The sequence below is a fragment of the Monodelphis domestica genome, chromosome 8 (genome assembly GCF_027887165.1).
Source record: "Monodelphis domestica isolate mMonDom1 chromosome 8, mMonDom1.pri, whole genome shotgun sequence".
Classification (NCBI taxonomy): Eukaryota; Metazoa; Chordata; class Mammalia; order Didelphimorphia; family Didelphidae; genus Monodelphis; species Monodelphis domestica.
Genome location: NC_077234.1, coordinates 232,223,507 through 232,247,896, shown reverse-complemented (window position 1 = coordinate 232,247,896; position 24,390 = coordinate 232,223,507). Strand labels below are relative to the sequence as shown.

At 39.4% G+C, this 24,390-nt stretch overlaps 1 protein-coding gene across 3 annotated transcripts in view; it reads right to left on the bottom strand.

Annotated features, from left to right (window-relative positions):
• Nucleotides 1-24,390, bottom strand: part of FRMPD4 (FERM and PDZ domain containing 4) — a 742,306-nt gene that overhangs the window by 72,385 nt on the left and 645,531 nt on the right. The window lies entirely within an intron of this gene.

Sequence of the window (24,390 nt, the reverse complement as noted above, 5' to 3'; positions counted from 1 at the left end):
TAGATAGATGGCTTCTGCAGCCCCTTCACATTCTAAATCTCTGATCCTATGATTCTAATTTCAGTTACTGAGAACAGAGAAGCAAAAAGAGGGAGACCAAGGACCAGAATATTGAATACACCATTAAATTTGATCATTATTGTTGAGTGCCTTTACTTAAATGATGCTTGTTATTGTAAGGAATGCTTTATAAGGGGGAAGTGGAAGCTATACCTGGAAATTATTTTGATATAAAACAAAGGGCATTAATACACTTTTTTAAAAAAGGAAGTCAAGTAGCAGATAAGAAAGAATCTTAGGGTCAGTGAAAAATATTAGCCAAAATAGTGGTTTGGCCTTTTGAAGGCTGCATCTCCCCAAAACATTATTACTACAGGAGATTTAGGAATGGCAAGAGCAATTCTGTGAGATCAAAAAAAGTATTTAGCTGTTATAATTTTAAAACTAATCAAATTTTGAACCTGTAAGGATAGGAAGCATGTGAGAAGTTAAGGCTGTTGTAAAGCAGAGCTCTTATCCTTTAAAAAGAAAATGAGAATGGTCTTACATAATTCAAATCAATTTGCTTTGACAGTGACTTTCTTGGCAATTATTTCTTAGCACATATTTATGTTTGATTCAGAGTTCTTTTGGGTGCTCTGTCACCTTTTGCTCAATCCAATGGAGCTTGAACCACATGAGGCTTGGGATATGTTTTAAAAATAAGATAAAAAGGTTAGTGAATTTAATGAACATGGCCATCAACGAGTAGTGGCAGATGAACTCTTTTCTAACTACCTATATTTGTGCCAGACTTCAAAAACTGTGTAAGAAACCTGTCATGCCACCCAAATCGCTTACTAGTAAGCTATATAACTATAAAATGGTTCTAGTCATAATGATGATAATAATATGACAATAATGATAGTCCTTTTCTTAGTTCAGAGGACAAATTACACATGGGAGAAGTGCTTCTTCTTGGAAAGAAGCTATAATATAAATTCAAATTCTCTTTCTTATTGGATATTGATTTGAAGATTGTGAAATAAAGGATATTAGTGGGTGGATAGGAGGAAGGTCTAAGAGTGGGAGGGGAAGAAAAGAAATATATTAGAAAATAAAACTCATTTAAAGTGTTTCTGGGTCACAGTATATCCTTAAGTCAGACTCACTCAGGGTAGGGATTTTAGCTCTTTAGCCTAGGTCTGAGGTCAGGTGATTTCCCATTTATGGAAATGGGAATTTTTGGGAAAATGGGAAACTATCCCATTTCTGTGATCCTCAAAAGCTAGGTGGCATGTTCAGTTCTGACTATGGCTTCACTCAGAGCACTCTCTCAATTATGGTTAACATGGATGGTCATTAAGGCTGACATCTCTCTTCCCTTTGCTATAATTAAGTTCTATGCATAATGATTTCACATGCCCAAGTTGTTGATCTGTAAGCACCGAGAGATGCTCTCTTCGTACAAGAACAAATCCCCTGTTCTGAGATCAGGCATCACCATTCGGCACTCAGAGGCTCTGTGTTTGGAGCTTTAGCATGCGAAGGACATGAGTGCAGCTTCTGGTTGAAATGTTGTGCGTCAGGATGCACGATTAAAAATAGACTCGTCAAAATTTACCACGACAGAGGTTTGACTCACATCACCGTCTCTATGGACACACCAGACTTCTCGGTGTCAGAGGCAGTGTAAATGGTTTTCCATGACAACTGCTAATGAAGTTGTTTCCAATCAATTCATTGGAACTTAACCAAATAGGGTTGGGAGGTGGGTAATGTTTCAGAAAACATGTTGTTGGAAAGTGGTGACCTCCATTTGGCCTCAGCCCCCTCCCACCCAGTCTCTACATGGCAATACCAATCATCTATCCAAAATAACATTTTGATCATAACACTCTCCTCTCCAAAGCCTATAATGGCTCCCAATTGCCTCTCAAATCAAATGAATACTTCTAATCATGGGCTTCTAGGCTCTTTGCCAATTAGTCTCTCCTTATCTAACTGTCCTCCTATTGTGTTGTAGCTCAGCTTGGTAGCCAGGCATCATGAAAATGAACATTGGACAAGAAGCAATGAGACCAGGATTATAAACCCAAGATGGCCACTCATTACCTGGCTTACATTGGGAAAGTCAAAAGTCAAAGCCTGGTCTTCAGTTCCCTCATTTATAAAATGAAGGGATTGGACAAGTGATAAATGAGACCCTTTAATACTTTGATTAATACTATAATTAATAATGCTATATATAATTAATTAATTAGTACTATAATTCTTTGCTCTGACCACACAAACCTGGTGACCTACCCAGCTGCATAGCACAGTGCTTGGCACATAATAGGTACTTAATAAATAGTTATTGATTGACTCCTGAGAAGCTGTCTTGGATTGTATATGGAGTATTGGACTTTGATCCAAGAAGTCATGGAGTCAAATCTTGCTTTTGGTAATTATTAATTATGTAATCATAGATAACTCCCTTAAGTTTCTCCAAAACCTCAGTTTCCTCATCTGTAAACCTATATATTGTTGTTGTTATTCAGTCATTTTTAGTCATGTTTGTCTCTTTCTGATCATTTTTTGGGGTTTGCTTGGCAAAGGCACTGAAATGGTTTGTTGTTTCCTTCTCCAGCTCATTTTACAGAAGGGGAAATTGAGGTAAACAGGGTTAAGTGTCATTTGCAAAGTAGCACAGCTTAGTAAGTGCTGAGACCATATTTGAATTAAGGAAGATAAGTCTTCCTAATTCGAGGCTAGTATGCTATCCGTTACATCACCTCGCTTCTCCCTAAATCTAGATATGAAACTATAAATAATAATAATAGTTATTATGACCATTGTTAAAAGTATCTAGAACCTCTCTTATTGCCTCCTTCCTGAAATAGCATCTTATTTTCATCTTAAATGGAAACCTTTTAATCTTAAAATTAATCTTAAAAATCTTAAGAGAAACCATCTTAAAATTTTAACCTTAAGCCCCTCTTCTTTCAGACCACTGACCAAGAATTACTTCTTTTTAAATTGTAAATTTTAATTTTTTCCAGATTACACGTCTATACAATTTTTAATATTCTTTGTCTGACATTTTGTAATTTATGTTTTCTTCTCCTATACCCTCCCCAAGATTGCAGGCAATATATGTAGTTTATATGCTATGTATACTATATATATTATCATATAATACATATTTTCCTGTTTGTCATGTTGTGAGATAGACATATTGCTTATACTAGAGAAAAGTTCATGGAGGAAATAAAGTAAAGGATGATATGTTTCAGTCTGCATTCAGACTCTGTTCCTTCTATAGAGGTTTGTGTTCTTTCTTGTCATGGGTCCCTTGGAGTTATTCTGAATCCTTGCCTTGTTGATAATAGTTAAGTCATTCACTTTGATCATCATATATCATTTGTGTTTCTTTGTACAAGGTTTTCCTGGTTCTGCCCACTTCACTTTGCATCACTTCATATAAAATTTTCCAAGGTTTTTTTTTTGTGATTATCTTGTTCATAATTTCTGATGGTGCAACTGTATTACATTACAATCATATACCACAACTTTTCTAGCCATTCCCCAACTAATGGACATTTCTTCAGTTTCTAGTTCTTTACCATCACAATAAGAGCTGCCTATAAGAAAAATATATAGTTTCTTTTCCTTTTGACTTGATCATCTTTGGAAAAAACCTAATAGTGGTATTGCTGGATCAAAAGTTACATATAGCAATATAACACTGAGTTTAATTCCAGATTAGTATTCAAAGTGGTTAGATCAGTTCACAATTCCACCAACAATGTATTTGTGCTCCCAATCTCCATATTTCCTCTAACTTGTCATTTTGACAAATTAGAATTACTTCTAAGGAACCTTCTCAGATGAACCCCACTTGCCTTCAGACAGACACTATTCCTTCAGAAACATCCTTTAACAATACAAATAATCTTTTCTCCAGACAACACAACAACAACAATTTCTACTGCAACTGAAATTACAAAAAATTACAACTGCAACTGTTGCTTAGAAAGAGAGTAGATATGGGGAATTGGGAGAAGAGAGAAATAACTTAAAGGTTTCTTGGTTGCAATAGAACATATGTGCTGAGCCTTTTAAGTTAAAAAAGAATTCCTAAGTAGGATATCAAGATGTGGAAGAAGAGTACCAAAAGGGGGAGGGGAATAAAGCTAAGAACCAGGGAACATAAGTCAAAGTGTTCTAGGGCATTCCCTTTAGGGGAGCCATTGGAATTGGGAAAAGCTTAGCATGCCAACAGTGTGAAATGCCTAGTTTGCCCCAGTATGCTGACTTGAATTTTCAATTCACTTTGGTATATCTAATTCACTGGTTATAAAGCTCTAATCTAGAGGTAGGAAGGATAGTTCTGGAGTAAGAAGTCAGTTACTCGGGTAGTAATTTCGTTGTACATCTGATCTTAGATTGAGCATTTGACAGAACCAAGGAGAGGGAAATGATAGCAGTTTCTCTCTGTCCTGTATTCTCAAGAAACAACCTTTCCATGATATGCAGTAAAGCCCAGTGATTCTGATGGCTTATTTTGTGCCTGGGATGGAATAATCAGACCATAGCTCATAATGTATACACTCCAAACATCTGTCCAAAATTCCCATCCCAGAGGTCCTGAAAATAACTCCTGCTGAAGCTGATATGACTTTTGGCTGTGACTAAGGGAACCATGGGAGTGAGTGGGTTTGTGAAGCAGGTTTCTGATATACTTGTCAAGAGTGAGTACAGCTTTGCAGGATAAAATCCAGCCTGCTTTTTACTCCTGGCTCTGACAGTGACTCACTAGGAGGTCTTATGCAAATCATTTAATTCTGTTATTTGCCAAGCCTTTAGCAACCCTCCTTGCACTCATCTCTCAAGGATGTTGTGGGAAAGAAGGAATCACTCAGTCAAAGAACTGGAGAATTAGAAGGGACCTCAGTGGCCATCTCATCCAACTCATACATGAAAAGAATGCCCCAAGAGCATTGGGCTCTTTGGATGAGGGCTGCCATGCCAACACATTTACATTTTCTGGCTCACTCTATTTCATTGCTCAGTAACATCTCAAACCCTTCAGGCAGTGCTGACTAATACAGATTTCTACTCATGCAACAGTCATTAGGTCAAGAAAAGGAAACCTATGCTTAATCAGTGTAACTTTGGGAAAGGAATATCCTTTAGCAAACTTTGAGTCCTGACTTTTGGCTTAAAAGATATGATTATAGATCAAATTGCTTACCATCTCAGTCCAAAGGAATGGAGGAAGGGAGGTAATTTAGATCTCTTAACTTTGAGAAAATGTTTATCATTACATATAGTTGGAAAAATTTTTTAAAAAGACATGGAAAAATTGACACTCTAATACATAATTGGTGGAATTGTGAACTGATTTTGGAGACCAATCTGGAATTATACTCAACAATTTATAAACTGTGTATACCTTTTGAACTAGGAATACCATTATTAGGTTTATTTCAAGAACCTCTGTGTTTTCAAATATTTCTGTTAGTTTTTTTGTGGTGGCAAAGAACTGGAAACTGAAGGAATGTTCATCAATTGGGGAATGACTGAAATGGTTGTGGTATATGATTATAATGGAATGCTATTGCACTATAAGAAATTAAAGCTTCCTCAGAGGGGAGAGAGAAGCTTTAAGGTAGGAAGATAGAGAAAGGATAGAAGTTTTAGATACCACGAGGGGGATGACGGGAGTCAAATTAGAGATATGAGGTGGCAGGAATGAGTCTTTATTAATTTTCCATGAGCCACAGCTAAGCTCTGATCAAAGGACCCTTCCGAAGGCTTTTACCAGTCCAGAGATCCACAGTCCAGAGATTTAATACCACACAGGTTGGAGAGATGAAAGAGAAAGATTAAAGATGGAGCCTGGCCCAAGGCCAGGCCCCAGCAAGGACAGCCATCAGTGTGAGCTGGAAGGGAGCAAGAGCAGAAGAGAGCGAGGCGGAGCTGGCTGGGCCCTATTTAAACTCTTTGATATGCAAATATACACAGTACATAGGGATGATCATTATTGGTTAATGACAAGGTATAGGTGTGGTTTCTCTTAACCAGGTGAGCACGAAGAAACCTGTGTTCCTGCCTAACCTGGGGGAAGCTGGGGTCAAGGGTCAGAGGCTTACCCAGCCATTTGCAATACTGAGCATGCTCTCTTCTAAGACAATCTGTACATACCAACTGTTCCCCTTTCCCATAGCTAGGGGTGGACTGCTACAGAAATGGTGAACAAGTTGAACAGAAAAACTTGAAAAACTTACATGAAATGATGCAAAGTAAAGTGAGTAGAACTAGAAGAATATGGTATAGAGTAGCAACAATAATAAATGATGATTAATTGTTAATGATTTAACTGTTTTCAAGAAGGCACGGATCTAGGACAACTCCAAGGGACTCATGATGAAAAAGGATATACACTGCAATAAGAGGAGAAAAGGGAGGGAACCTTAAAAAGGTAGGGAAAGAAAATAAAGGTGGACTGAAGAAGGGGTAGGGATTAAGGAGGTAGTGGTTAGAGGAAAATTACATTTCTGAGGACGAATAAGGAAAATTACAAAAATTCTTCACTTTATTTCCTTCATGAAATTTTCTCTAGTGTAAACAATGTTTTCACAACATAATGAACAGGGAAATTCATATTCCAGGATTCTATATGCACAACTTATATCATATTATTTGCCTTCTTGGGTAGCAGGGTAGGGCAGGAGGAAGGGAAAAAGAATGAGATATAGATTTTTGGATATAACTAATGTGAAAATTTGATTCTTTTGGATAAGAATATTTATTATAATTTATTACATATTTATAACTCCAAAATGAATTGATTTCCTAAGGAATGTGGTAGTCTCTCGGTGACCGAGAATGACTATTGTCTTTGTGCAGTTTCATCTACAGTGTATCCTCATGTGGCTTTGGAGTCCAAAGGCTGAGGCGCAGAGTTTGTGGCACATGGGGCCTGGGACGCCCGTTGTTACGGGAGGTGCGGTTGTGGCCTGGTGTCGGCGTTCACGCGCAGCGGCAAGACGTTGACGTCGCTCATCTTCAAAGGTGGTGGCGGCCTGGTGAATGTGGGTTGGCCAGCTGTTTCTGTCAGAGGCAGCGAGTTCTAGTTGCTTGGTGTCATGCCAGCCCACTTCAAGTTGGACTTTAGCTGATCCTTGAATCTTTTCTTTGGTCGGCCTTGTTTCCTGAGTTCAGCTGACAGTTCACCCTAGAATACCTGTCTTGGTATTCGCTGTGGGTCCATGCGGATGACGTGTCCAGACCATCGTAGCTGGGTTTTGAGGACTTCGATGCGGGTGGAGTTGGCTCTGTCGAGGACTTCCTGGTTGGTGATTCGGTCCTGCCATCGGATCCTCATGATTGACCGGAGGGAGCATTGGTGGAATTGCTCCAGCTGTTTCATGTGCTTCCGGTACAGTGTCCATGTTTCACAACCGTACAGGAGCGAGCGGAGGACCACTGCGTTGTACACTTTGAGCTTCGTCGCAGTGCTTACACCTCTGTGTTGGAGGACTTTGCAGCGCAGCTGCCCGAGTGCCTGGCTGGCCTTTTGGATCCTGGCATTCATCTCGTGGTCTAGGGACCCGTCGTTGGCGATGGTGCTGCCCAGGCACTTGAAAGTGTTGACGTTAGAAAGCTGCGTGCCTTCGATTGTAATGCACGGCTGGTTTGTTGGCCTCCCTGGTGCAGGTTGGAACAGCACCTCTGTTTTGCTGAGGCTGATAGTCAGGCCAAACAGTTTTGTTGCGGTGGAGAACCTGTCCACTATGGTTTGGAGATGATTTTCTTGGTGGGCCATGAGAGCATAGTCATCTGCGAAGAGAGCTTCCAGGATGAGTCTCTCTGTTGTCTTTGTTTTTGCAGTCAGGCGGCGAAGGTCAAATAGTGAGCCATCCAGTCGGTATTTGATGTAGACACCCAGGTCTAGATCCATCACAGCATGTCGTAATACTTAGGTGAAAAATAGGTTGAATAGTACTGGAGCAAGGACACAGCCTTGTTTCATACCACTGGAGATTTTGAAGCGATCGGAAGTCTCTCCACCAGATAGGACTTCTCCTGTCATGTCGACATGAAAAAGCTGGATCAGTTTGACAAATTTTGCTGGGCAACCGAGCTTGCTGAGGATCACCCACAATACGTCCCTGTTCACTGTGTCGAATGCCTTTGTCAGGTCTATGAAGACAATGTAGAGACATGTCCAAATAGCTATGTAACATAATATTCCAGTAAACAGTATGTTAAAAAAAGATATGGTCACTTGTGAAATGTTGTGCCCTATGTCGATGGGAGAAAGCTATTCTTACATTATTTTAGTAAATACCTTTGTTTACACTAAAATATATTGTTATAACACTTCTTGTACTAATTTTGTAAATACATTATAAACACCTATATTCAAAACACTGTGATAAGTGCTGGGGGATATAAAGAGAAAGAAAAGAAAGGAAAAAGAAGAAAAGAAACCTTTCCTTTAGTGGATTTACAATAAAATAGGGAAAGAGACACACTCAATAATGAGAGGTCATAGGATTTTAGACTGAGAGCTGGAAGGGACCTTAGCATCATCTAGCTTAACACCTTCAGTTTACAAATGAAGAAACCAAGACACAAGGAGGTTGTGACCAGGCAAGCAATAGAGAGATAGTGCCAGAGGTAGGATATGAACATAGGTCATCTGGCTGCAGAGTCAGCATTCTTTCTTCTGTGCTACCTAGAATGTGACAAACGGAGAAAGCCTCCTCAGAAAATTTGAGAAGGGAAAGATCATACCAGATTATCTCTCTGGCTCTTTCTGGCTCTAAATTCTCCTATTTTCAAACGAGGGTGTTCAGGGAAGTGTCCTTGGAGAAGAGGATATTTAAGTTGGGAAAGTATCTAACAGTAACTTTCCTGGGTGTTAAAATGCCAGGATTCAGGAAATCTCTAGTTACTTTTCTTTATGTCTCTAATATAATATGAATGAAAGACGTGTGTGTGTGTGTGTGTGTGTGTGTGTGTGTGTGTGTGTGTATACATGACTGATATTGTTAAGTTGTCCTATTCTTTAGGGTTCATTGGCAGAAATTTTGGAGTAATTTGTTATTTCCTTCTCTAGCTCACTTTACAGATAAGGAAATTGAGACAAACAGGGGTTAAGCGACTTGCAGAACTAGTTAAGTGTCTGAGGTCAGTTTTGAACTCAGTCTTTCTGATTCTAGGACCAGCACTCTATCTACTGTACTACCTGGCTACCAGTGTGTGTGTGTGTGTGTGTGTGTGTGTGTGTGTGTGTGTGTGCGTGTGTGTAAAAAAAAATTTAATAGTTCTGTGTGGCAATGTTTCTACTTATTCTGGGAATATGCCAAAGACAGCTTCTAGAAAGCTTTGTGGCAACTCTTGACAAGGATCTATTTATCTTTCCATCCCAAATTCTTTTATATTGGCTGAAAAGCTCCTGTGCTGCTTCACTAGGTGTGTGATCACTAACCTTTCCATTTAGATGCAAATCTGTTGTATGGAGGCAGTCAACATTAAAAATGAGTACTGGAAGCTGCCTTCTATTTCTCTCTGTTTTGTCATGTAGACACACTGAATGGGTGTATTCCCATAGCACTAGAGTCCTTTGGGAAAGAATGTTCTTACCTCATGTAAGACAAGAGAACTGAAGGATTTGTCCAAATATCCAGGAGAGAAGTGATCAGAATTTCAGGCACCTAAACTGGGGACCCCAGGAGGAACATCAGCTAGAACCCTAGCCCTGGAGTCAGGAAGAAATCAAGCCTTAGATGCTCACTAGTGATGTAATCCTGGGCAAATTACTTTCTGCCCCAGTTTCCCCATTTGCAAAATGGAAAAATATCAACTTCCTCCCCGGGTTGTTATAATGATCAAATGAAATATTTGTAAAGTGTTTTGCAAATTGTAAAGCACTATTTTATTTTTAAATGAATATTTGGTCAATATGCATTTAATAAGCACTCTTGGCACACACACATGATATGTCACTACTATTCCATGTATTTCGACTCTCTTTTCTCCATATCTGAAATTCTTTGCCCCTTCTCTTCTCAGACTTGCTTCAAGAGACAGTTTAAACCCCACTTTCTTCAGAAGGTCCATCTTCTTCCCTCTTCTCTCTGAGATTACCGTCCATCTATTCTGTATAGATCTGGTCTCCTCCATTAGAATGTGAGCACTTTGAGGGCAAGGATAGTGTTTGTGCCTTTCTTTGTAGCTTATAATAAATGCTTACTCAATGACTGGCTACTTAATGCCAATAGGCACCTAGGATACGTGTGTGCACATATTATGCAAAAAGAGAGGAGAGAGAAGTAGAGAGAGAAAGGTAAAGGGGGGGGAAAGGAGGGAGGGAGGGAAGGAAAAAAGAAGTGAGGAAAGGATAAAGAGAAAGAGGGGATTAAGGGAGGGAAGGAAGGAAGGAGAGAGAGAGAGGGGGAGGAGAGGGAGAAAGAGATGGATGGAGGGAAAGGAAGAGGGATGGAGGAAATGAGGGAGAGAAAGATAGAGAGAGAGAAGAAGGAGATAGAGGAAGAGGAAGAAGAGAGAGGGAGGGAGAATGTACAGTGAGGATACAAATGCAAAAATAAAAAGTTCCTGCCCTCAAGGAACAGGCCTTGTGTTGGGAAATAGCACATAGGCCTTATAAGTAAGTATAATATATATATATATACACATATACACATACATATATATGTAAACATAAAGTAATTTTACAGGGTATTTGTATTTAGGGAGAAGAGAAGGGAACCAGCATTGCATTTTATAGATAATTTTTCATTTGATCCTCAGAACAACAATGTGAGATCAGTGCTATTAATATCCCTATTTTACAGATAGAGAAACTGAGGAAGACAGCAGTTAAGTGACTTGCCCAGGTCCTTATAGCTAGTTAGTGTCTAAGGCTAAATTTGAACTCAGATCTTCTTAACATTAGGTCCTTTAGAAGGGAAGTTATTTGCTCCAAAATCACAAAGAGAATTAGTAACAGAGATAGGACTTGGAAACTATGACTTCTGGCAACTAACTGCCTCTACAACAACTCCTTTTTCATTATACTGCATTGTATGTACCATATTAAAGCCTAATCTTACCCCTGCTGTGAATGATGAAACTTTCATGGTATTTATGATTTATATTCCAATTTCAATGATCATTTAAAAAATTGTATATCCAATCTTTGTGTTAACAACCTTGGTGATAACCATGCTTCAATAAGAGATAGGAGATGTTTGCCTCATCAATGTCCAGTATTTTATGTGTCTGTGAACAGATCGATTTATATATGAAATTCACAAATGGATGACTATGACTTGGGTGTATATTACTTCAATAAAGGTCATTGTTATTTCAAGAACAGAGAAGGGCAGTAGCTCATTTTCAGGGGGAAGCTAGGAAAACAGAGGTAGTTTTTAGAAGTCATACTTTGAGCTCAACTGAACTCAAGACCATTAAGTTTTTACACGAGCAATAGGAAAATCATTATATTTTAGTTATGAACATATCCATGCATTTGTCAATTTGGGCATTCCCTTTGACCTCTCCATACCTCAGGGAACAGTCTCCATCAGTTGCTGTAGCCAAAAGAATGCATTATCTGTTGGCCTACCCTGTGGCAATGAGTTCTTTGGGACTTAACCAGATTATCCGGTGACACTGGCCTTCTGGCTGTTCCATGAATAAGACACTTCATCTCTTGGTTCTGGACATTTTCTCTGGCTGTCTCCCATGTCTGGGATGCTCTCCCTTCTCCACTCTGACTACTGACCTCTCTGGCTTCAGGGAAGTCCCAGTTAAAATTCCACCTTCTATAGGAAGCCTTCCCAAACTCCAATTAGTGCTAGTGCTTTCCCTCTTTTAATTCCTATTCATCATGCCTGGGGCAGCTGGGTGGCATAGGGTGCATAGGGTGCTGGACCTGGAGTCAAGAAGAAACATATTTATAAGTTTAAATGTGGTTGACCTGGACAAGCCACCTTACCATGCCTCTGTTTCCTCATCTGTCAAATAAGCTGGAGAATGAAATGGCAAACCAGTCCAGTAACTTTGCCAAGAAAACCCCCAAATAAGATCATGGAGAATTGACCATGATTGAAATGATTAACAATAAAAATTTGTCTTGCATATAGCTTGCTTTGTATATATTTGTTTCCATGTTTTTCTCTCTTATTAGATTACAAACTCCTTGAGGGCAGTGGCTGTGTTTTGCCTCTTTTGCCCAGGGCTTAGGACACTGTCTGACAAATGGTAGGCACTCAGTAAGTGCTTGTTGATGTGATAAACTTTGCTACTTTCACCAATGCAATGATCCAGGGAGTTATAACAGGGAATGTTATCCATCTCCAGAGAAAGAACTGTGGGGTTCAGGACATAGATCGGAGCAAACAATTTTTCATTTTAGTTTATTTGGGTCTTTGTTTTGGAGATTAAGTTTCATATGAGTATTCTCTTATAAAAATGAACAAAATGGAAGTATGTTTTGCAAGATAATACACATATAACTCAGGTAAATTGCTTACCATTTCTGGGAAAGGGGAGGGAATGGAGAGAGGGAGACAATTTGGATCATATAACTTCAGAAAACATATGTGCAAAACGGTTATTACATGTAATTGGTAAAATAAAATGTCTTCCCCAAAATAAGTGCTTGATGATTGACTGAGTCTGATACCAGACCTGGACTCAAAGTTTTTCTGCCTTTGGAGTAATCAACAGCGTTGGTGCTTCATTGAACTTAGCTGAAAAAATTCTGGTTCAACCCCGTGCCTTGATGATGCATGTGAGGAGGGCTTTTGTGGAAGGAAGAAAACACTATTGCTCCAAAACAATCATTCTAATTTGCCTTTAGACTCATGAGTGAAAAGGGGGAATGCTCTTATTTTGGCTCTAGGTAGGAGCCATTCTTTGGAGAAACTTCAGTACTTGAAGGGGCATATCTAGAGAATCTTTAACAAGTGAGGGTCTGAATGTTGCCCCTTAGCAGAAGGTAAAAATGATGTCTTGGATTTCTAGCTAAGTCTACAGTAGTCCTGAAAAGACTTTAAAGAAAACCTGGCCACACTTAATCCTCTCTGAAAGTGAGCATTTTTTCAATCAGTGAAGAAAATATTTTAATGAAGGGATAAGGATTAATGTAGCATCATGAAATCTGTACTCTTATAGAAAACATCTTAAAGTCTACTTTCCATATAAACTCAATCTTACACTAATAAAGTTTCCTACAAATTAATCATTGGATCTAAATAACTGGTCATGTTTGGGTGTCAAATGTTTTGTGTTAAATATAATTATGATTAAAGGTAAAACTGATCTGAAATCCTGGATGCTATGAACTTGTGCCTGAAATGCTTAGCTTCCATCTTGGAATCTTTATTACCAGGCAGAAGAGTGGTAAGGGCTGGGCAATTGGGATTAAACGACTTGCTCTCAATTACATAGCTAGGAAGTGTCTGAGGTCATATTTGAACCCAAGACCTCCTTTAGGCCTAGCTTTCATCCACTCAGCCATCTAGCTGCCCTTTGAGAGTTATTTGTACAGTATAAACAATATTTTGCATTCTGGTATGTCCAAATGAAACAATACAATGTTGCTCACCAAGGACATTCAGTGATTATATACAAAGTCTTGCAATAACAACCTTTCAAGGAGGAAAAAAAAAGTCATCCAATGGGAGTTTTAATACAATAATGGCACAACAAAGAATCAGAAAGTAAAATAAATGTAAGTTTTAGAATGAGCTCTTCCTTTCATATCCCAAAGATTATTTCTCTTGGCTCTTTTTTAAAAATGACCCTCTGGTTTTTAATATCAAGCAAGTCATAAAACAATTTGAAATGCTGGCCAAGTAAGTACCACAACAGAGCTTTGTTTTGTTTTGTTTTTGCTTTTTAAATTTTCTTTAAAAACCAAAGCAACCAAAAAAGTCCAATGAAGAGAGAAAGCAAATATACAGCAGCCCCCCTCACCCATTCTGCCAAAGGAAGGGATTGGGATCTTTCCATTCTTCTAAGCATTAAAGTTTGGAAGACAGAAAAGAACTAAAAAGTAGGACAGGAACTGAGAAGTCTAGCCTGGCTACTCATCCTCAAGTTTAAGGATGCTCTCCTATTCCCTCTGCATCTTCCAGGCTTGGCTTTTCTCCTTCTTGGTGGAAGTCTTCTTCTTCTGCTGGGCAGCCATGATCTTCCAGAAGACATCCATGACCTTCCTGTCTGCCATGCATCCCCATTGCCTCCACTCCTGATGGTTCACTTCTTTTGCCAAGCCTTCTGCTTCCACAGCTCAGCAAGGGCCTCAGCATCTGTCCTGAGACATCAGGGCTATGGGCTATCCATTCCTCTTTTATTCATCCCTCCAGAGATTTGGTTCGGGGGTCATTGAATCCATGGCACAATTCAGATAAAAGAGGTATTTCCCACAAATGGTGAGGCCCTCCTCCAGATCCTTCTGTGTACATACGGCATTGTGATGACTACACTATCTCTTGAGAACTATAAGCTTTTTTATTCATATGGCACACTTGGTTATTCCTATCACAAATTATTTCCCATCCTGTTTGTCTCTATCCCAATATTAATCAGTTACCAGATGCATAGAAGCTAATTATTTCTGGTATTCACCTCATCCTCTTCAACTTTACCCCATCTGTGTTCTACTCTATTCACAACCACCTCTTCTGCTGTGCCCTCTGGAATTCCTGTGCAAGTTTTCCATCATTTTGGACCTCATCAGTTTCTTCTAATAGCTTACATTTATATTGATCTTTAATGTTTGCAAGGTGTTTTACAAGTATTCTTCTATCTAAACCTTCCAATAAACCTATTATATTATGGATGCTATTTTTCTTGTTGGGCAGATGAGGAAACTGAGGTGGGAGGCAGTTCCATGGTGAATATGGTGCTGGACCTGGAGTCAGGAGGACCTAAGTTCAAATCTGACTTCAGACACTTAATAGCTTTATAATTCTGGGCAACTCATGTCATCCACTTTTTCTCAGTTCCACTTATGTAAAATGAGCTGGAGAAGGAAATGTCAAAGCACTCCAATATCTCTGTCAAGAAAATCCCAAATGGGGAAGAACCAGTGTGGTCGACCCCAGCTCCAGCCCAAGATCCGAGTCATGGGTGGTTCTGATTCCTTGGTGGGAGAGCGCCCATGCCATGTGCGTCCTCCCAGGTCTCTGAGTACTGGGTCCTGTCTGCAGCCCACTGTGTGATAGAGAACAATGCTGTGCTGCCCCGGAGGTGTTTTCTGGGATCCTGGGTGCCCACTCTCTGGAGCTGCCTAATGACTTTGGACAGCACGGGAACATTTCGGAGATTGTGATCCACCAGCGCTATGGTGATGTGGGCGAGGGCTCGGACATTGTTCTGCTGAGGCAGTCTCAGCCGGCCAACTTCAGCAACCTGGTGCAGCCCATGTGCCTGCCGCCGGCCACTCACCACTTCTCCCACGGAGCCACCACGGAAGGAGCGGACCCTCCAGCAGGTAGAACTAAAGATCCTTGGGGAGGCCTCCTGCCAGTGTCTGTTCAACAGCATGGGAGCCTGTAACTTGACTTCCTGCTTCAGCCCCGGATGGTGTGTGTCGGCTAGGATGAAGGTCAGACCCTGGAGGCCACTGCCCGGAAGGAGACCAGAGGTTCCTGGCTCCTCACCAACTTTGGCTTTGGTTGTGCGCGGGAAATAGCCAGGGATTTTTTGCAGCTGTGGCCGTCTACGAAGATCTGATTTGGGAAAGGGTGGCTGGACATAGGGTTTCCTCCCCCTACGACCCAAGACTTCCCCGCTGGATTTGCCAGAGAATTATTTTGGGGATCGCACCATTGCCTTGCCAGAATGTGGAAGGGCACGCCAACCTGGTCTTTGGCCCTGGAGGGCTGCGGTGGTTAGCCCCAATTTCGAGCCCTGCCATGGGGAGATGGTGTCAGATAACTGGGTCCTTGTGCTGGCCAGCTGCTCTCCGGGCCTGGGCCTAAAGGAGATGGACTTTGAGGCAGTCCTTCCACTCAAGGCCATGATTATGATTATGACCTGGTCTTGCTGCAGCTAGAAGTGCCCATGAAACACAAGGCTGGTGCGCTTCCCCATGCCTGAACACTATTTTGTGCCTGGGAGCCACTGCCATCTTGTCCAGTGGGGTCTGGGAGAGCCACCCCCTGTTGACCATTCCTTGTTGGAATCTGAGATGATGTCCAATTGGTGTCTTTGCCTTCATGACCAGGAGGGAAAGCTTGTGCCTCCGCCTGAAGAGAACCCAGGAATCCTGGGTCCTGGCTGGAGCCATGCCAAGAATCAGGGACTTAGTTTCTGGCAGTTGGTAAAGTGTCCCCAGAAAATTGTCTCCAACTTCAGATCTTCTCCCCCATAAAACCTCCTAAATCAGGCATGTCACCATTGATTGGATGCGTCCTGTGCTCCTCTCACTGACCACCAATGAAAGAGGTGCTCCTTTGGGAAGTGCGGTGGAGGCTGAATAAATGGCTGCATGTGGCCCCCCCGGGCTATAGTTTGGGGACCCCTGAGGTAGAAGGTGTTTTGGTCAAAGTCACAGAGCCAGGATTCTAATCCACAAATCACTGTTGCCAGATTGTATTACATACATCACTCCCCTGAATGCCAGCTTTAAATTCTAGTGTTTCCTAATTTGATTCCCTCTATTTTCAAGGGCGGGAAGAATGAAAACACTGTGCAGTGACTATTATTTTCCTTTGCTGTCTCTGTAGCTTTCACTCTTAAAAACCCCAAAGAATGATGTTCAGACCCAATGTTATTAGGTAGGATAAAAATCAAAACACATGAACCTGTCTTTCCAAATCAAAGTCCAGTTTTGATTTTCAGTATCCATGTTTCTCTTTCTCTTTTCCTGAACAGAGTTTGTATTCATGTTTAAGACAACTCAATGGGAGTTATTGATCAAATGAATAACTTAAAGGTCATAAATGGAAGGGTTAGAAGCATACAAGACTGAAGAGAGTTATAAGATAGTCTATTGTATTGTTTTTTAAAAAAGGGAACAGACAATATGGACTCAGGCCTAGAAAAAAGGCAGTAAGAAACGGAATTGAACAAAACCCTGAACACATCAAAATATTTTGTAGAGAAATGGTAAGAAAAATACAGATGAATGTTTTATGAAAAGAGAAACAACATATTGAGGTCGGTAAGGAAGTGCTGTTGTGTAAATATATATATTTTGAGAGTATTGCAAAGTCTTATTTTTTTATCACTGAGAAACTGAAGTGGCTTTAAGAGGCTATTCTGCAAACATTCATTAAGGATATTTTTAAAAATTCACTTTATTTGCCCCAAATGTCTTAATGGATCATTTGAAACCTCTTTAATTTATCACATCAATACATCTTTAAGCCTACACATCATAAAATCATTGTGGAGAGTAATAACAGAATAGGTAAGTTGGCCACTTTTTAAAAAACACCTCATTAATAATAATAATAAAACTCTTGCAGGATTTCACCAGAAGGAACATTCCAAGGGCAAGTTTGGAATATGATGTAGAGGGGCATCTTGGATCTTAAAGGCATGGCATCTCCCAACCTGGTCCCTCTTTGATCACTGAGGAGGAAAAGAGTACTTCTTGGGATTTAAATGAAGTCCCAGAAGGACATGTGTTGGTTTAGACTTTTCCTGGTGTGACTGATAACTGTAGTGGAGCCGTATAACTTCCTGCTGTCTAAATCCTCTAGAGAGGGAGTTGAACCTAGTGAGAATTGGATTCATTCAGTGGCTACAAGAAGTTTACAGCTCTTTTTTAAGTCTAAATTCATGGCCCAGAACACTTGGGATTTCCTTGGAGACACTCCAGGATTTGAGGATTCATGAATGTCAATAAACATTTATAAGCACCAACCATGGGCAGAACACTGTGGTTGGCACTAACATTGGTGAGACATAATCTATGCCTTCATGGAACTAACAATTTAACAGGGGGGCATTATGCATTTCTCCCACAAATAACCATGATACACAATAATACATGGTAAGTATATTAGAGAATGCAAGCATAATATACTATATATGTTCTAAGGACAAGGGCTGGAGGGACCTTCTGGTTCTAGCACTCACTAGCTGAATTATCATAGGCAAGATACTTTAAACCATGTCAGCCTCAGTTTCTCCATCTAAAAGATAGGATCATGATGTGTGTATTATTTACCTCACAGAGTAAATGAATTATCATTATTATTATTACAGGCAATGCTACCATTATTTTTATAATAATGTAATAGAATAGGCAAGTTAGTCATTTTAAAAATGCTTCAGTCCTTTAATATATATTAAAATAATAATTAAAATAGGGAAATAGATAATAAGTGATAACACATATATCAAGTGAAATTGCCTGTCAATTCTGGGAGGAGGAAGGGAAGAGGAGAGAGAGAGAGAGAGAGAGAGAGAGAGAGAGAGAGAGAGAGAGAGAGAGAGAGAGAGAGAGAGAGAGAGAACATGAATCATGTGACCGTGAAAAATATTTAAAAATAAATAAATTAAAAATAATAATAATTTAAAAAACTCACAGTGATTGACAAAACTTTCAAGGAAGAGATGGAGTGTGCTTATGTTTAAAAATGGCATAACATTTGGACTCAGAGGCAAAAGGACCTGGATTAAAATCTTTCTTTGATACTTGTTGGCTTTGTGACTATAGATATGTCATATAACTTCTCTGAAGCTCAGTTACCTCATCCATAAAATCTTATCTTACTTATCTTAATCTGCTCTCTCCAAAGTCATCAACAATTTCCCAGTTGTTAAATCGGATGGACTTATTCTCAATCTCTTCCTTCCTTTTTTTTTTTAACCCTTACCTTGCATCTTGGAATTAATACTATCTGTGGGTTCTCAGGCAGAAGAGTGGTAATGGCTAGGTAATGGGGATCAAGTGACTTGCCCAGGGTCACACAGCTGGGAAGTATCTGAGGCCAGATTTGAACCTAAGATCTCCCATCTCTAGGCCTGGTTCTCAATTCACTGAGCCACCCAACTGCCCCCTCTTCCTTTCTTGATTGACCTATAACATTTGATACTCCTGACTATATCTTTTGTGTATTTCTCTTTCATGAGTTTTTTTTCATGGCATGGTTCTTCACCTACCCTTCTGAATTAGTCTTCATCAGTCATTAGATGCAATTAGGTAATATATTGAATAGAGGACTGGACCAGGAGTTAGGAGGACGTGGGTTGAAATACAGTTTCATATACTTGCTAGCTTCATAACCATGGACAAGTTACTTAATCTCATTTTGCTTTTGTTTCCTCGACTGGAACATGAGAATAATAAAAGCACCTATCTCCGGGGTTCTTGTGAGGATCAAATGAGGTAATATTTATAAAGCACTTAGTTCATAATTGATGCTTAATAAATACCTATTCCTTTCCCCTTCCCTTCATTGCCAATGTCCTAACCTTGTTTATCTTTCATTTTTGAAGAGGACCATGTGGTGATGTCTTGACTTACATGTGTAAGGGAGGAAGAGTTGCACAAAGTCCTCAGCCTCATTCTCTCTTCCAGAATCCTTAAAGTTCAGTGGCAAGGCAAAAGTTCAGTATGACTAGAGATGGCTCATGGTTTGGTGAATGATCTTGGTTCAATGTGTGAGGATTAAATTATAATCCCCTGATTATAACAATGAAGGTACTTAGGTCTTCCTTTATTGGGAAGATTGAATTGTAATCACTAATCCATTTTTAAATTTTAATCCCCAAAAGTGTTAACTCAATATCTGAAGTAGATCTACCTATTTTCATCCACAAAAAAGTAACTAACCACTAAAGGTGTGAACTAACTACAAAAGGTGTGATATAACCAAAAAAGGTATCACTAACCACAAAAAGGTATGAACACCCATTTCATGCATTGAGTGAGATGTCTGTGACCTAAAATTTAGGGGAGGTGACACAAGAAAAAAAGATCTTTAAATAGAAGACCACAGAGGCCAGAAGATATAGATAGATCAAAGAACTCTGACCCTGAGTGGGATTGGAGGATTGGTCTCTCTAGCTTAGAGTGAAGAAGAGTCACTCAGAAGAGAGACTGGAAGAGGGACACTTGAGGAGAGACTGGAAGACAAACACTTGGACTTGGCTGTGGAACTTGATCCTGGAGCAACTCCTGCAGGAGACCTCAGACTGCTTTCCTTTTAGATGGTCATGGTGAGTGAAAGGCTGACTTAGTTTTCCTGCCTTTCTGGAGGTGTGAACCTCTGAGAAAGGCCCATAGTCTTGAGACTCCTTTTCCTGGTTAGGGCCTTAGAATTTCTATCTGGCTCAGAGGAAGCCAGTGTTCTCTCTCTCTCTCTCTCTCTCTCTCTCTCTCTCTCATTCCTTAATATCTTTCCTCTATTGTAAAATAAACTACCATAAATTCCATTCTACTTTAGTAATTCATTTTGGGATTTAGAAATTAAATCTCTGATGACCACCAATTTTAATATATTCAAGTCCAACCATAAATAAATTCTAATAAATGTCTGACCAAGTTCTAAGTACTCTAAGTAATACTTACTTCACTTGACTTTGTGGCTACTGAAATAAATTATTCTTATCTGTCCATTCCCCCAGGGGAAGTCTTCACATGCTTGGGATAGACATCCTGGGTTTGAAGCCTTTTCGTTACCATCAACCTGGTTTAGCAGCTGCTGAGATGGTTTACCAGGGTGTGGCCACTATGCATGCTATAGCTTCTTGTAATCACAGGTAAAAAGAGTTGGGTAAAAGGTGGACACCAAAGGTTGATAAGCAGCCCTGAATAGGGCTTGAAAAACCCTTAAACAGGGGAATAAGTCCTCCTTTGACATCCCATATACCCCCCCTAGACATAGATATCCCCAAGGATCTTTTTTGGACCCTCTTTTAGTCTCTACACCTCTTTTTTGTAGTCTCATTGGCTCCCCAAGGAATCAGTGATATCAATGCATATACCTCCTAGATATACATAAAGATACCTATCTTTCTCCTCAGAGGGAAGATATCTTTAATCATACCCTTCTCTCTATTCACAAGATGACCCAGCTCATTCAGATCTTTTATGTCTCTCATCTGCTGTCTAACAGTAATAGGCTTAGAGGTGTTTCCTGGCTCCTAGTCTTTGCCATATAATTCATCCTCAGCTCTGAAATACTTCAGTGAGTCTGTGATCTCATCAATTCCAAATTCCTACCAGTGATGTAGATTGTCACCCATCCATCCTAGTCACTCTCATCTGTGTCCTTTTCAAAGGTCTCCATTGAGGCTTATGGTTCAGCCAACACATTGGAGGTCTTTCTCATTTTTTGCTTACATTGAGGTTTTTGTTGATGTTCAGTCATTTCAGTCATTCCCTGCTCTTTGGGACTTAAATGGACTCATCCCTTAACCTTGTTTACCTCAGTTTCCTTATCTAAAAAATGAGCTGGAGAAGAAAATGGCAAATTACTCCAGGATCTTTGCTAAGAAAACCTCATGAAGAGTTGGACACTACTGAAAACAACAACAAAGGACTAACCAGAATCTGCCATTAGTTATAGTTATTCACATACATTTATTATCTCATCTAGTAAATGGGGTAAGTTCTTTTAGGATAGTGACCATGTCATAAAATCATTTGTAGTCCCTGTCAAAATACCTTCCTTACAAAATAAACTTCTGAACTTAATAGAAAGGAGGAATAACACTTTTAGAAACTATGTCTGTTCCCAGAAAAAATAGGACCCACCCTCAACACCCAACTAAATTTCCTTTAAATTGGAGTAAATATATTTTTTAAATTATCATATTAGAATCAGACTGTGAAAGCTTGAATGGATCTTGGACACTATCTTGGAATGATAGAAAGAACACTAGACTTAGAATTGGAGAACTTCAGTTTAAAACCTTGCTCTTACTTATTACTCATATGGCCTTCAGCAAGAAAGGAAACTTTTTTTTCCACACTTATCATTTGCAAAAGGAGGAAGGTTAGATTAGATAATGAAACGCCCATCTAGTTTTAAATCTTATCAAATAGTCTCACCTAATCCTCTCATTTTAAATAGGAGGAAACAGACCCTGATTTAGCTAGTGGCTGAGCAGGGATTAGAACTGAGGTCTCTTGACTCCTATTCCTGGGCTTTTTATATTAGAGCACTGATAAGAATACCAAAACATTAAGAAATAATAATGGGAAGAGAAAACCTTCTTTATATATGCATTTGCTGCTTGCAAGTAGCTCAAATATGAATGAATCTTGCTGTCAGGGTTTTGATATAACCACAACTGATAACAGCATTTTAAAATAATAATTAATCAGAAAAAAACCAATCCCCATGCATTTTCCATAAGGATTTCTCTACACAAACGAGTAATTATTATTGTACAGATACTTAAAATAGCTGTGAGTTTGTATATACTTCATGTCAATTCTTTTCTCACTCTCATAAGCACATAAATTTCTTGAAGATAGGGATATCATATGCCTATTTAAGAAGTATTTCTTAAATAATGGAGTTCACTATTAAGTGTTTTTTTCTCCAACTTACACAGAGTCTTAGAATGCATTGTCCTGTAAAACGATGTCCTACTATGACACATTATTTCCAGGGGCAGCTAAGTAGCACAGTGGACAGAGTGCTAGCCCTGGAGTCAGAAGGACCTGACTTCAAGTTCAGCCTCAGACACTGACTAGCTGTGTGACCCTAGGCAAATTTCTTAGCCCTGTTTGCCTCAGTTTCCTCATCTTTAAAATGAATTGGAGAAAGAAATGATAAATTATTCCAATATCTTTGCCAAGAAAACTCTAAATGGGATCCCAAAGAGTCAGAAATGTCTGAAAAAACTGAATAACAACAAAAGATCATATTATTGATACAAGATTTATTTTGGTTTAATTTCATTGTTGGCAGTGCTAGAGCATTGATCTTGAAGTCAGAAAGACAATTTTGCATCAGATGCTGGATCAGTCACTTAATTGATCAGTTTTCTCACCGCTAAAATGATAATGAATAATAATAATAGTACAACCCTAAGGGTGATGGAGTGAGGATTAAATAAAATGTTATATAAAATGCTTTTTAGACTTTAAAGTGCCATTTAAAAATGTTAGCTATTTTATTACTATTGATGTAGAGAAGTTCTGCTTTCAAGACTGTCTCTGTCAATGCAGATCAGCAAGGCAATTAATCTGCAATTTAACCTTAGAGAGTTGCCTGGAGGCACTGAGAGGTTAAGTGATTTGCCCAGGATCACCAGCCTGTATGTGGAGAGGAGGGATTTGATGTCAGGTCTCTTCCTGTATGCAGTGTTAGTTTTCTATGCACTGTCTAGGGACTTTTAACTTGGGGATCAGAGTGGGAATTCCATGTGCATAGACTTTTAGGGAATGCATGAGCTTGGATGGGAAAAATATTACATCTTTCTTTTTTCTTTAAATATTTTATTTTCCCAATTATACATAACAACAATTTTAAACAAACATTTTCTGAATTTAGAAGATCCAAAATGTCTCCATCCTTCCCTTCCCACTTCCCTCCCAGAGATGGTGAGCAATTTGATCTGGGTTATACATGTATTAGCATGTAAAACATTCTTCCATATTGGTCATTATTGTTAGAGAATACTCATTTACGTCATTATTTTCATCAACCTCTCACTGAAATTTAGCATTTCCTTCAATTATGAATGTAGGTGACATTTTATTCTGAAAAGAGGGCCATAGGCTTCATCAGATTCACCAGGCATATATGACACAGAAAGGGTTAGGTACCCTGGAACTACCACTAAAGACTTTGGTCAGCTGTTTGTAGTCTTATCTGACTCTTCTTGACCCTATTTGGGGTTTGTTTGGGAAAGATACTGGAGTGGTTTGCCATTTCCTTCAACAGCTCATTTTGTAGCTGAGGAAACTGAGGCAAACAGGGTTAAGTGACTTGTCCAGAGTCACATAGCCAGTAAGTATCTGAGGCCAGGCTGAACTTAGAACGTGAATCTTCCCTATTCTAGGCTCCCACTCTCTCCATTGCATCACTTAGCTACCCTGTGCCCATAGTAAAGAAAGACTTTACCATCCACGAGGGGTTTGGTTTGTTTATATAGACATGTGATATAAGGAACTATAAGCTATGTGTACCAAATATAGTTTGTTCTATAAAAATGACTTACCATTCGCTTAGAATATGCATATTTATACAGAACAATTTTGCTGCTAGGACAGCTTAGTTTTTTCCCTCTTTACTCATCTCAATACATAGTTTATATTTTTCAGAAGTCCACTAAAAAAACCCAAACTGTATGAGATCTCCCTCATTGAGGTATAACTCCTGGATGACTGCACAAATTAAAATATCAAATGATCCCAGGTGCTGTAAAGGATTCAGTAGTAATTCTTCAAATCCAACTGCATTAGTTAAAATCCGTGGCCAC